This window comes from Cavia porcellus, unplaced genomic scaffold, assembly GCF_034190915.1.
Source record: "Cavia porcellus strain 051 isolate PalLab524CR breed Dunkin Hartley unplaced genomic scaffold, mCavPor4.1 scaffold_18, whole genome shotgun sequence".
Lineage (NCBI taxonomy): Eukaryota > Metazoa > Chordata > Mammalia > Rodentia > Caviidae > Cavia > Cavia porcellus.
Window position 1 is genome coordinate 37998431 of NW_026947501.1, and position 10250 is coordinate 38008680.

The 10250-nt window shown below is 50.7% G+C and overlaps 1 pseudogene; it reads right to left on the bottom strand.

The window, feature by feature from the left end:
- Positions 1 to 1360: 1360 nt before the first annotated feature.
- Positions 1361 to 2486, bottom strand: LOC100728884 (COMM domain-containing protein 2-like; annotated as a pseudogene).
- Between the last annotated feature and the right edge of the window lie 7764 nt (positions 2487 to 10250).

Sequence of the window (10250 nt, forward strand, 5' to 3'; positions counted from 1 at the left end):
ATCGGAAGGGGTGTTGTGAGGGAGAGGCTGGTCTCTAGAGGTTGTGAGCTACTTAGGCAGGCAGTGCGTGTGTGAGGGGATCAGGGGGTTCCCACCATGGACTCAACTTGGGCCAGAGACCAGGAAGCCTCATCCTGAATTCTTGAGGAACCTGGTCTTCTTCATCCCTCACAAGCTTAGGGGACAAGGAGGGCTATTAATCCCATAACACAGATGAGGAAACTGAGGCCCAAGGAGACAGGGCCAGTCAGTGACAGAGACAGTTCTTGAATCAAGATAGGTTCACTCCAAACATTGTACCCCTGAACCTTCTCCAGCCCCAACACTGGTGCCAGTCCAGAGTCTTTGTAGCTCTATCACATCAGTTATATGAACCTAAGACATAAAAGGCCGTGGGAGATAGGGAAGGGGGAAGAAGGTAAGAAACAGGAAAAGAAAGTCAGGGTATTAGGAACAGGGCCACCCGGGGAAAGAGGACAGAGTTGGGGCTGGTAATTGCAGTCACGGTGGATATACAGTTTGTCCCAGCGTCAGCCAGTGTCACAGCCTCTTCTCTGCTGCCTGACGCCTGGGCCCAGCTGGAGTTGGCCGAGGAGCCAGCTGCAGGGAGCCTCCTCTTGTGCGAGGCTCTCAGGTGTGGCCTTCGGCCAGGGACCCTAGTGGCACAGAAGCAGGGGTCAGAGCAAAGGTGCTGGAAAGCGGCTGGACAAGGTGGCATGGCGGGACCACGAGGGATGCTGTGGAAGGGCAGCCACCCAGGCACTCCGTTGAAACCCTGGTGCCACTTCCTGGAGAAGCAGGAAATGTGGCCTAGTAGCATCAGACTGTTGACCATGGGCTCTTTCTTTTCTTCTTCTTTGTTTTTTCTTTTTTAAAATAAAGATCATATTTACTTTATTCTGTGGCTTTTAACATCATGGGATGCTTTCTTTCTTTCTTTTTTTGTCTTTTTGAGACAAGGTCTCATTATGCAGTTCAGGCTTATTTTGTAGCGCAGGCTGGTCTTGAACTTGCAAACAATTCTCCTGCCTCAGCCTCCCAAGTTCTGGGATTACATGGGGTGCTTTTAAAAGTCATAAAAGTTGTCTAAAAATCTGATATTACCAAAAACAATATAGTCATTCATAGGTACACAAGCCAGGAACAGTATAGGTACATTTCTAGCCAATTCCATCCCCCTCATACATTTAGAATACAAAGGCCATTACAGTCTGTCAAGAAGCTGACCGCAGTTAGCCCCAGGAGAGCACTGTGGCTTAGCTCCAGATCATGACCTCAGCCCCCAGGAACGGTGAAGGACGGAATCTCAGTACCCATCACATCGGTTAACAGAAACTTAACTTTGAAAATTCAACTCCTGTGTATCAGCAATTCGCAGACGACCTGAAGGAGTAAAGCAGACCCTACCTGTGGCCTGCTGTCCTAGAGTGGTTTCTTTTCATCTCCAATGCTCGCTCCTGTTGCTGCTCTAAAAGAAGCAGGGTGGCTTCTGTTCTGTCTGCACAGAACTTCGGTGCTGTGATCTTCATCGTGATTACGCCTCAGGTTTAAGCTGTTGCCGGAGACCCCTTGCCAACTGGACATCAAGGCTATGGTAAGTGGGAAGGCCAGGTGCCTGTTTGCTTAGAATAGTTCTGATTTCCTTTCTGTTGTCCAGATAAAGCAGAAGCAGTAATTCGTTTAATTCTTCAGAGAATCCCCAAACAGAAAGAGAGTCTTGGAAATTCAGAGATCATGAGCTTGGAGCTCTGAGCGAGGGGACAGGTCACTCCTCCTACGCCACGCTGGGTGGTGTCACTGCTCACGAGGAGTCTTCCGATGGCGCCTTCTTAGATCTTAGGGTTCAGTCCTCGCCTCAGGAACTCCACTGCTATCCACCCAAACTCGGCAACCGCTGAGCTGTCCGCTTGCTGCAGGAAAGGCAGGTGCTCCTTATGGTCCTCTGGCAAGTCCAGCAGCATCTTCTCTGCCCAGCCATTCACCCGGGCTCTTTCTGTGAGGGGCAGGGCACTTCTGCTGCTGCGGGGCAGACCCAGGGCGTCCGCTCCTCACCCCTCTCCCTTACAGCCTCCATCACCTGCATCTCTCTTCCTGTCTGTCTGTAACTCTGAAGCATCGGCTGCCACCAGCTGTGTGGCAGATGTCAGGTGAGGCCTGTGATAGATCTTACAGGGTGTAGGGGGTACTGGAAATAGCTTTCCTGGAAAGAGGCTGTGTAAGTTGGGTCTTGAAGGGTGAATAAAAGTCTTCTGAGCAGAGAGCTGAAGTCCGTGCTCTCCTTTTTAACTTCCACCCCCTACAGTGACGTGTTCTTTGCACGTGCGTGTGCACACATACACATTCCCTCTCTTGTGTGTCTGCCACACATACTGTACCTTCCTGAGGACAGCTGCAGGTCTTATCCATTCTGCCAACAGCCAAGCAAGAAGATCCTCACCAAAGTGTGAACAACAGAGAGCCCCTGCTGGGGCCCAGGGTGTGAGGTCACAGAGACACCTGAGGATGTGTTTGCTGTGGGTCATTGGGCACAAGCCACAGAGGGACAGAACAGGCATTGCGGAAGCCCAGGGGAGCCATGTGGGTATGTGACATGGAGCCCTCCTGTGTACACATCTGTGTGTGTCCATGACAGCTCCTGCCCTCTCTTAGACAAAGCCTAGGGAGTCAAGGATGCCCCATTTGTGGGCCGTGGGGCTCGAGTGAGGGTCCCAGGCCACACTGGTAGCTGAGCTCTGGCAGGCTGCACTGGGCCCTGCAGGTTAGGCGTGCCTACACTCCCAGTCCAAGGCCTTGCCTGCAAGGGGCAGCTACTCAGGTTGGGCCCCGGCACCTGTTGTGGTCGGCCTTGCCATGCCTGCCTGGGGTGGGCAGGGGTGGAATTTGGCTTCTTCCTGGGCTGCTTCCTGACCCCACAGTGGTCACTGCCAGCAGCCAGATGACAAGCAGCCTGGCCTTGTCAGAGCCAGGCTCAGTGGCTGTGAGCTGCCACTCTCCTCTGTCCTCCTGCTGTGCCCCTTCCCAGCTTTTGCTTCCAGGCCCAGGGAGGACATTGAGGTCTGAGCCCTGCTTCACAGAAGAGGCTGGCTCCCCCTGCCTCGTGGATTTTCCAAGCATCTGCCTTCTGTCCCCAGGACCCCTCCCTGAAGCCAGGCATGCCAAGGAATCCAGACAGATAAATATCGGCTGTGATATCCATGGGCAGAGTCTCATCTCCAGATGGCACTATAAAATTCCTAGAGGGCAAACATCGGGTATAATTCATCTTCAAATCCTCGAAAGGGCACCGCAATTTGGATATACCAGTCTTTCAGTGGAATGAATGAATGAAAAAAAAATGGAAAATTGAGCTGGGTGTGGTGTCACTCATGAATAATCCCTGTACTCTGGGAGGCTGAGGTAGGAGGAGCACAAATTCAAAACCAAACTGGGCAACTCAGTGAGACCTTTTCTCAAAATAAAATAAAATAAAATAAAATAAAATAGGACTGGGTATGCAGCTCAGTGTGGAAGCCCTGGGTTCAATTCTCAGTACTGGGGGAATAAAAGTAATTCATTCCTGTTTGATATTTTGGTTTTCTTCCCTCCACAAATAACTACCAAGCATCTATTTGTGTAAGACCCAGATAGAATGAGACCAAGACCAGGTGACCTTTGACAAGGTCAAAGGGAGGTGGGGCCACGACCAGGGTGACACCCACTGGATGCTGGATAAACACTGATCAAATGTGTAGATGAATGTCTTCGCTCCCCAACACCCGATCCAGCCCATCTGCTGTGTCACTGACCAGCGGTAGCTTTTTCTCAAAGGTCCAGAATTCCAGCAGCTACTGTCAATCAGCCAAGGAGCTGTCTTTTCCACCTGGTCTCACAGACTCCCTGGAGCCACCCCCTGTCCTGGGGGACCATGAGGACAACATGGCTGAGGCTGTGTTTGTTCTTGCTCACAGGTCTCTGGTCTTTCTTCTGCTCTTCCTCTGCATGGCTGATACAGGTTTACCTCCCAAGTCTCCTCGAAGGTCTGTGGCCTGCAGACTGAAGTCCAGGCTTCTTTGCTGCCTATGATGGGCAGTCTGTCCACTCCTCTCCAAGGCCTCCCTCTTTCCCCTAATCCTGGCTGTGACTCCAACTTGGCCTTCTAGGGGTGCTGTCCCAATCCCATCCTCAGACGTCAGCAGCTCCTCTTTCTAGATCATGTCCACTTCCTCTCCCCTAGCTGCCTGGAAGCCAGGTTGTTTCTGGACCTGTGGGTTTGCCTTGTGACTTAACTTTGCTCTGCATTACTTCCCGCCTGACCCTTGGCCTCTCTGGGGATTTGGGTTCCCAGCCCGAGTCCCTGGGACACACAGAGGGGCCCTGCTTAACCAATGGCAGTGACCTGGTGCCTGCCCTTCCGTCCTGCTCACCTTTCCCTTTCACCTATAAATAAAAATATCCCTCCCCCATCCAGTGGGAATTAGGCCTGGCAGCCATCGAGATCCCTATGGAATCCCAGGAGCTCACATTCCAGATCTCCTGGGTCTGCAGGATTCCGCATCCCGCCCTCACCCACCTCCTGTGACGGGTCCTTCCCTCTGGCCTGCATCCGGTCCAGGAACACGGCCACTTCCTCTGTGTCCCCAAAGCATCACTTACACCAGGTACTGGTGTAGAGTTGTTTTTCCTATTCTTGCTACATTTTAAAACTGTTTATATTCACAAAACAAACAGGACTTTGCCTTTGACTTCCTAACTTTGTAGCTAATTTCATTTATTTTTGATAGGTTCACTGTGTTTCCGGCAGTCATAAATTTCTCCCCAATCTGGCTTTACTCCCTGATACATTTCTGGGCAATGACTCACCCAAAGTTGTCCCCCAGCTGTTGTTTAAATCTAGTCTTTTATTTTGACAGCCCCCCTCCCACAACACCCCCTGCCCACTGGTTCCTGGGTCCCCACCAAACCTAGGCCTGAGAATATGTGATTATTAGGGTATGGTGGTGGTGGATGGGTTAGAAACCCCCACGGCGGCTGGCCAGGCCACCCACCCAGTAGGGTCATGTCTCTGGGATGACTGACGTGTAGGTCTGGAGCAGCCACTTTTGCGTCTCGCCCCCCCTGCCCCCAGGCTTGTCCAGAGGCAGCAGATGGACAGTGACTGGGAGGGGAGGACAGGACAGAGCCTGCCCCGCCTGACAGGCAGGCAGAGCTAAAACCATGCCCAAACCACCTTCAAAGCCATCTGGCTCACAGACGACACGCTTTTATCCGTGGGACTGCAATTCCAGACCCACAACCAGAAGTTTCTAGAGAATTCCCCCCTTACATGCACACACACATGCATGCAACACACACTTTCTTTTTTCTAAATAAAGAACTAAAAATGCTTTGAGGTCCCCAAATGGAGAAATTTCCATTTTTGGAGATGAAAATAGAACACTCCAGGAATGCTACACTGACCTTTGTTTTAAAAAACAAAAATCAGGGCCAGGGGTTTGACAGAGATTTCAATGTCTCTTCCAGGGTGAGAAGCTGTCTAAGGAGCAAACATTGTAATTCGAGGCACAGCTCTAAGATGAATAAGGTGAGGCCTTTTAAGAACGCTGAGTTTGATGGTCCGTGCCACTGTAAAGGCTCTGGCATTTAACCTTGTGAACTCAGGGCCTCTCAAACTTATTTAAATACATGAATGCATATTTAAATTTTTCTATTGTGATAAAATATGCATAAAATATGAACCACTTTAGCTATTTGTAAGTGTACAGTTGGGTAGCAATAGTACATTCATAAGCTCAGAACCATCACTAGTATGTGGACTCCTTTTTATTATAAACCTCCCCATGCTCATGGAGACTTCTGTCTGCATGAATCTGCCTATGCTGGGACTCTCATAGAAATGGAGTAGATAATATTTGTGTCCTCTGCTGAGCTTATTGCATTGGGCATAACACTGTCAAGGACTATGCATGTGGCAGCATGTGGTAAAACTTCCTCCTCTTATGGAGCTAAATAATGTTCCGTTGTGTGCACAGACCACACGTGGACCGTTTATCCTGCGGATGCACAGCATTTACTTTTTATTTCATGCTCTGACTTTTTACGGAACCCCAGCAGGGGCTCCTGGAACACAGTTTGGGGACCGAGGGTTTATGAAGCCTCTAGAATATTTAGATTAAGGGTGGGTCAGGATTTTCTCACCCACACAGTTGGTTTGGTCATGTCTCCAAACTCAAAGCAGAGGTCAAAGCCCTGAGAGGGTATCCCAAAGGGAGGCTGCTGGCCAGCCCTGAGGCGAGAGTGAGGAAGAGCTTTGTCCTTCAAATCCCACAGGACACTTGGTCCTGCTGGCCTGCGGGGACCTGCTGGGAAGACTGACAGCTCAGCGCTGGTGCCATCTGTCAGGGCTGCCTCCCTGGCTTTGAGGACAGGACTGGATGGGAGCCAAGCTTGAGGGGAGCAGTTGGCCAGGAGGCTCTGGCCCCTTTTGGCAGGCCCACAGCTCACAGTCTGACAAGGAGGAGCTGGATGGGCTGTTCTGGGCCCTACCCTCACCCCCTCGCTGTCAGCCTCTCTCATGGACACCAGTTCTGGCTGACTGATGGGGGTACTAAGGGGTCCCGGAAGTGCGCCCTTGGGTGGACAGCACAGTGCTCTGGCACGGGAGGAAACAACCGGAACAAGGCCTCCTGTGTCCCATGGAGAGTGTGGCCCCTCCTGTGAACTGCAGGGCCTGGGCTCCATCCTGGCCAGACCTTCAACCCCGTGGGTGACCCTTCCGAGTACAAGCTGACAGCGACCGTGTGACCTCCAAGGTCCCTCTTAGCTAAGCAGTGTCCCTCTGGGCTCTCAAGCTCCCTGTCCTGCTTGAGTATTTGAATTTCTGGACTCTGACTAGAAGTCCCCACCCAGATGAGACAGCTACACTGAGCTAAAGGCCACATTGTTCCCGCCACAAGGACTCTAATTCTCCTGAGAGATTAGCTTTTGAGCCAGAGAACTACTGGAAGGACCAAAGACCTTCCAGAGTTTTTAAATAAATCAAAAGAAGACAAAGAATTTCAAATAGATGCATGCTCACCCTTCCAATCTGGGCAATGTTCACTTCTCCAGGGCCCATGTACTTCCCTGTCATGTCCCCTCACCCTCCTGGTTACTTGGGCCCCTGTCTGTCTTTCTGACTCAGTTGTACTCTCCTGGCAGGTAGCAGCAGGCCTGGCTTGCTTCTCCAGAGCAGGAGAGTGTCTTCTGAGCCATCCCTGCCCTGAAGAGGGGCTTGCAGGGTGAGCCCATGGTGTCCTGTCCACTCCACACTGTCCCTGCCGTGTCCTGCACAGCACACCACAGGTTCAGAGAAGGGAGGACAGGGTGACCTCATCTCTGCCTGTGGATTCTGGTGGCAGTAACATCCACGGTGCACAGGGATCGTCACAGGTGCCAGGGGCTCTCAGCCCTGCAGAGTCACATGGCTCAAACTGTTTCCTCTCTGAGCCTCAGTTCCTCCCTTTGTAAAATAAACAGCTGGAAGAGAGGCTGTCAAAGTCTCTCTAGGCGCACACTTCTAGCCCACTGGATAGTATCTGCCCACTCAGCACCAGGCCAGGTTACAAATCTAAGTCATTCATGCCATAGTTCACTGCATCAAGCCTGCCCAGCCCAGCATCCCCCACGTAGCAAGGGGAAGCCCTCTCTTTCCATCTGCTTTTCTCTCAGCTCTGGCCTTAGTCATCCCTTCCTCTCTGGACCCCAGGCCTCTCCCAGGGCTGTGGCCTTTCTCTGACCGGCTCTTCGCCAGGGGCTTGTTTCCTCCTTGGGCCTGAGCACTGGTCCAGGGAGCCCGTGCTTGTCCCTCCTGTGCAGGGCTTCCTTGGAGCAGACCTTGGCAAGCCCTGCTGCTGTTGATGAGAGTTAATTAGCGCAGGGATCTGCTTTCCTGGCCCTGGGAAGAAGCACCCGCCCAGGAGCTCAAGGACATAGGGCGCCCCATTGTTCCCTGGAGCAGCACAGCTGCCCGCTGCAGCTGCTCACAGCCCGGTCAGCTGCTGCCCTCCTGCTCCCCTGTGCTCGAGGTCCTCTCCACGGCTCCAGTGAAGGGCTTGGCCAAGGCACCCCCAACAATTGGGGTCCTTCCCCGGAGTCAGCATCTTCCCGCCTTGCCCTTCAGGACAGCCATCTGCCACGCCCTAGTTCTCCTCAGACGTTTGACACAGTCCAGGCTCCTTCCTGAGGGCTCCAGAACCCTGCTCTGCTCTGCCTCCAATGCTTCTGGATGCTTCCCCTCGACCCCCTTGCTTGTGGGCCTTGCCAGGCTCTCTGGGATCCTCCCTCCCTCAGGCATCAGCTCTTGGGATGCTGATGACTTCCAAATTTCTACATGCAGCCTGGACATGGCTAACAACTACTCAGCGTGAAGCCAAGTCCTGAGGGTGACCTCCGAGGCCCGGAGCCACCTGCTCCTAGTGTCTCCCTGACCTTCTCTCCTGCTCCTGTCCTCTGCGCCTGCGTGGACACACCAGAACCAGCTGCTTCTGAATCTTGGCATATGCTGTTCGAATTTCTCCATGGCTTGTACTTTTGCTTTCATTTCTTTGACTGGATGCCAGCTTCTCCTCAACATCTTCCTGGTCATGCTAATTAATTGATTAATTAATTTTTTGAGACAGGGTCTTGCTATGTAGTCCAAGCTGGCTTTGAACTCATAGGGACCCACCTGCCTCAACCTCCCAACTGCTAGGATTACAGGTGTGCACTACTACACCTGGCTGATCACTATTTTAAATCACACGTCACACACACACACACACACACACACACATATACACACACACACTTTCCCCTGCATTCTATCTCTTCTGATTCATCTTCTCCATAGTATTTATCACCAAGGAACACATTGTACTGTAAACGGCTTGACTGTTTCTTTCTACCAGGTGAACTTGAGGGGAATGGCGATTCATGCTGGTTTTGTTCACCTCTATTCCTAGTGTCCACACAGTTCTCAACCCAGACTGGAAATATCCAATGAATGGGTGCTTTAGTAAATATCCTTATATGTGCATCTTATGTTCAGATGTTTTATACACTTCTGGAAGGGAGATTGTACTGTCAAATGTACCTGTGGAGTGTTTTTAATTTTAACAAACAACGCTAGATTACTTTCCCAAGAGGCCGCCTCGATCCATGCCCATTTCCTTGCCTGTGTTGAATGTTATCACACTTGAGTTTTTGCCAGACTTCTGGGAGGGGCGGGGGTTTCTTATTGTTCCAATTTTCATTTTCCTGACCAGCAGAGAACATTTTTCACATTTATTGACCACTTGAATTTTTATTTCTATGAATGGCCTTTTTTAGTCTTTGCCCATTTTTGGTTTTTTGAGAGTGGGGCAGGGCTGACCTTTCCTAATGAGTTTACAGGAAGGAATTAGCATTTTAAAAACAGCATCTTGGGTAATTCTGGCACTAAAGCAAGTTCCAGGGTCGTGACACTGGTGTGAGGGCTTCCGTGGTTTGCTACTCCCTGAGGTCCCTGATGGGTTTTGGAATTAAAGGTGCTTTAAAGACTTTTTCTTGTTGGTTCTCTGTACTTCTTACAATAAAATTGCATTACTCTGTTTTGAAAAGGATATTTAAAAACAATCATAGGAAAATCCTTGTGCTATAATGACAAATGGAAAAAGCATTTATAATTAGCATGTACCTTCTGATTACAACTATTGAAAATAGCAGTAAATTGGCCAAAGGAAGAAGGGTGGGGTTGTGCATAATTTTTTCTTGCTCTGGGAGGCAGCCAGGTGGGGGAAGAGGAGGTGAGAATGAAGAAGGATGAGCAGCTGGAATGATGGCACTCAAGTCACCACATTCTCCTTCTGTGCCCTGAACAGACATCACTAATCAATCAGTAGTTCCTCTTAAACTGTTGCTCAGCATTAGAGTAAGCTGGCAGGCAAGATGAAACCAGCTATCATTCTGGCCTGGGCAGGAGGCCATGATGGCAGCATGAGCTCCAGCTAAGGCCTTTAAGGCCACTCTGATGGACTTCAGGGCTTCACTGAGGCTATAGTCTTTGGCTGCTCCTGTCTAGCAGGTGCAGTGTCACCAGCACATTTTAAATCTGCACTGTGGAGACTGGGCATCAATTTCTGGAATCTTTTCCTCCTGAAACTTAAGGATCATTGGAAGCAGGAATAAAGTCTGGATGTGTCTTTGCTCAGACCGTTTAGCCACCAACCTGTGACCATGCTGCCTTTTTTTTTTTTTTTTTTGTCTTTTTGAGACAA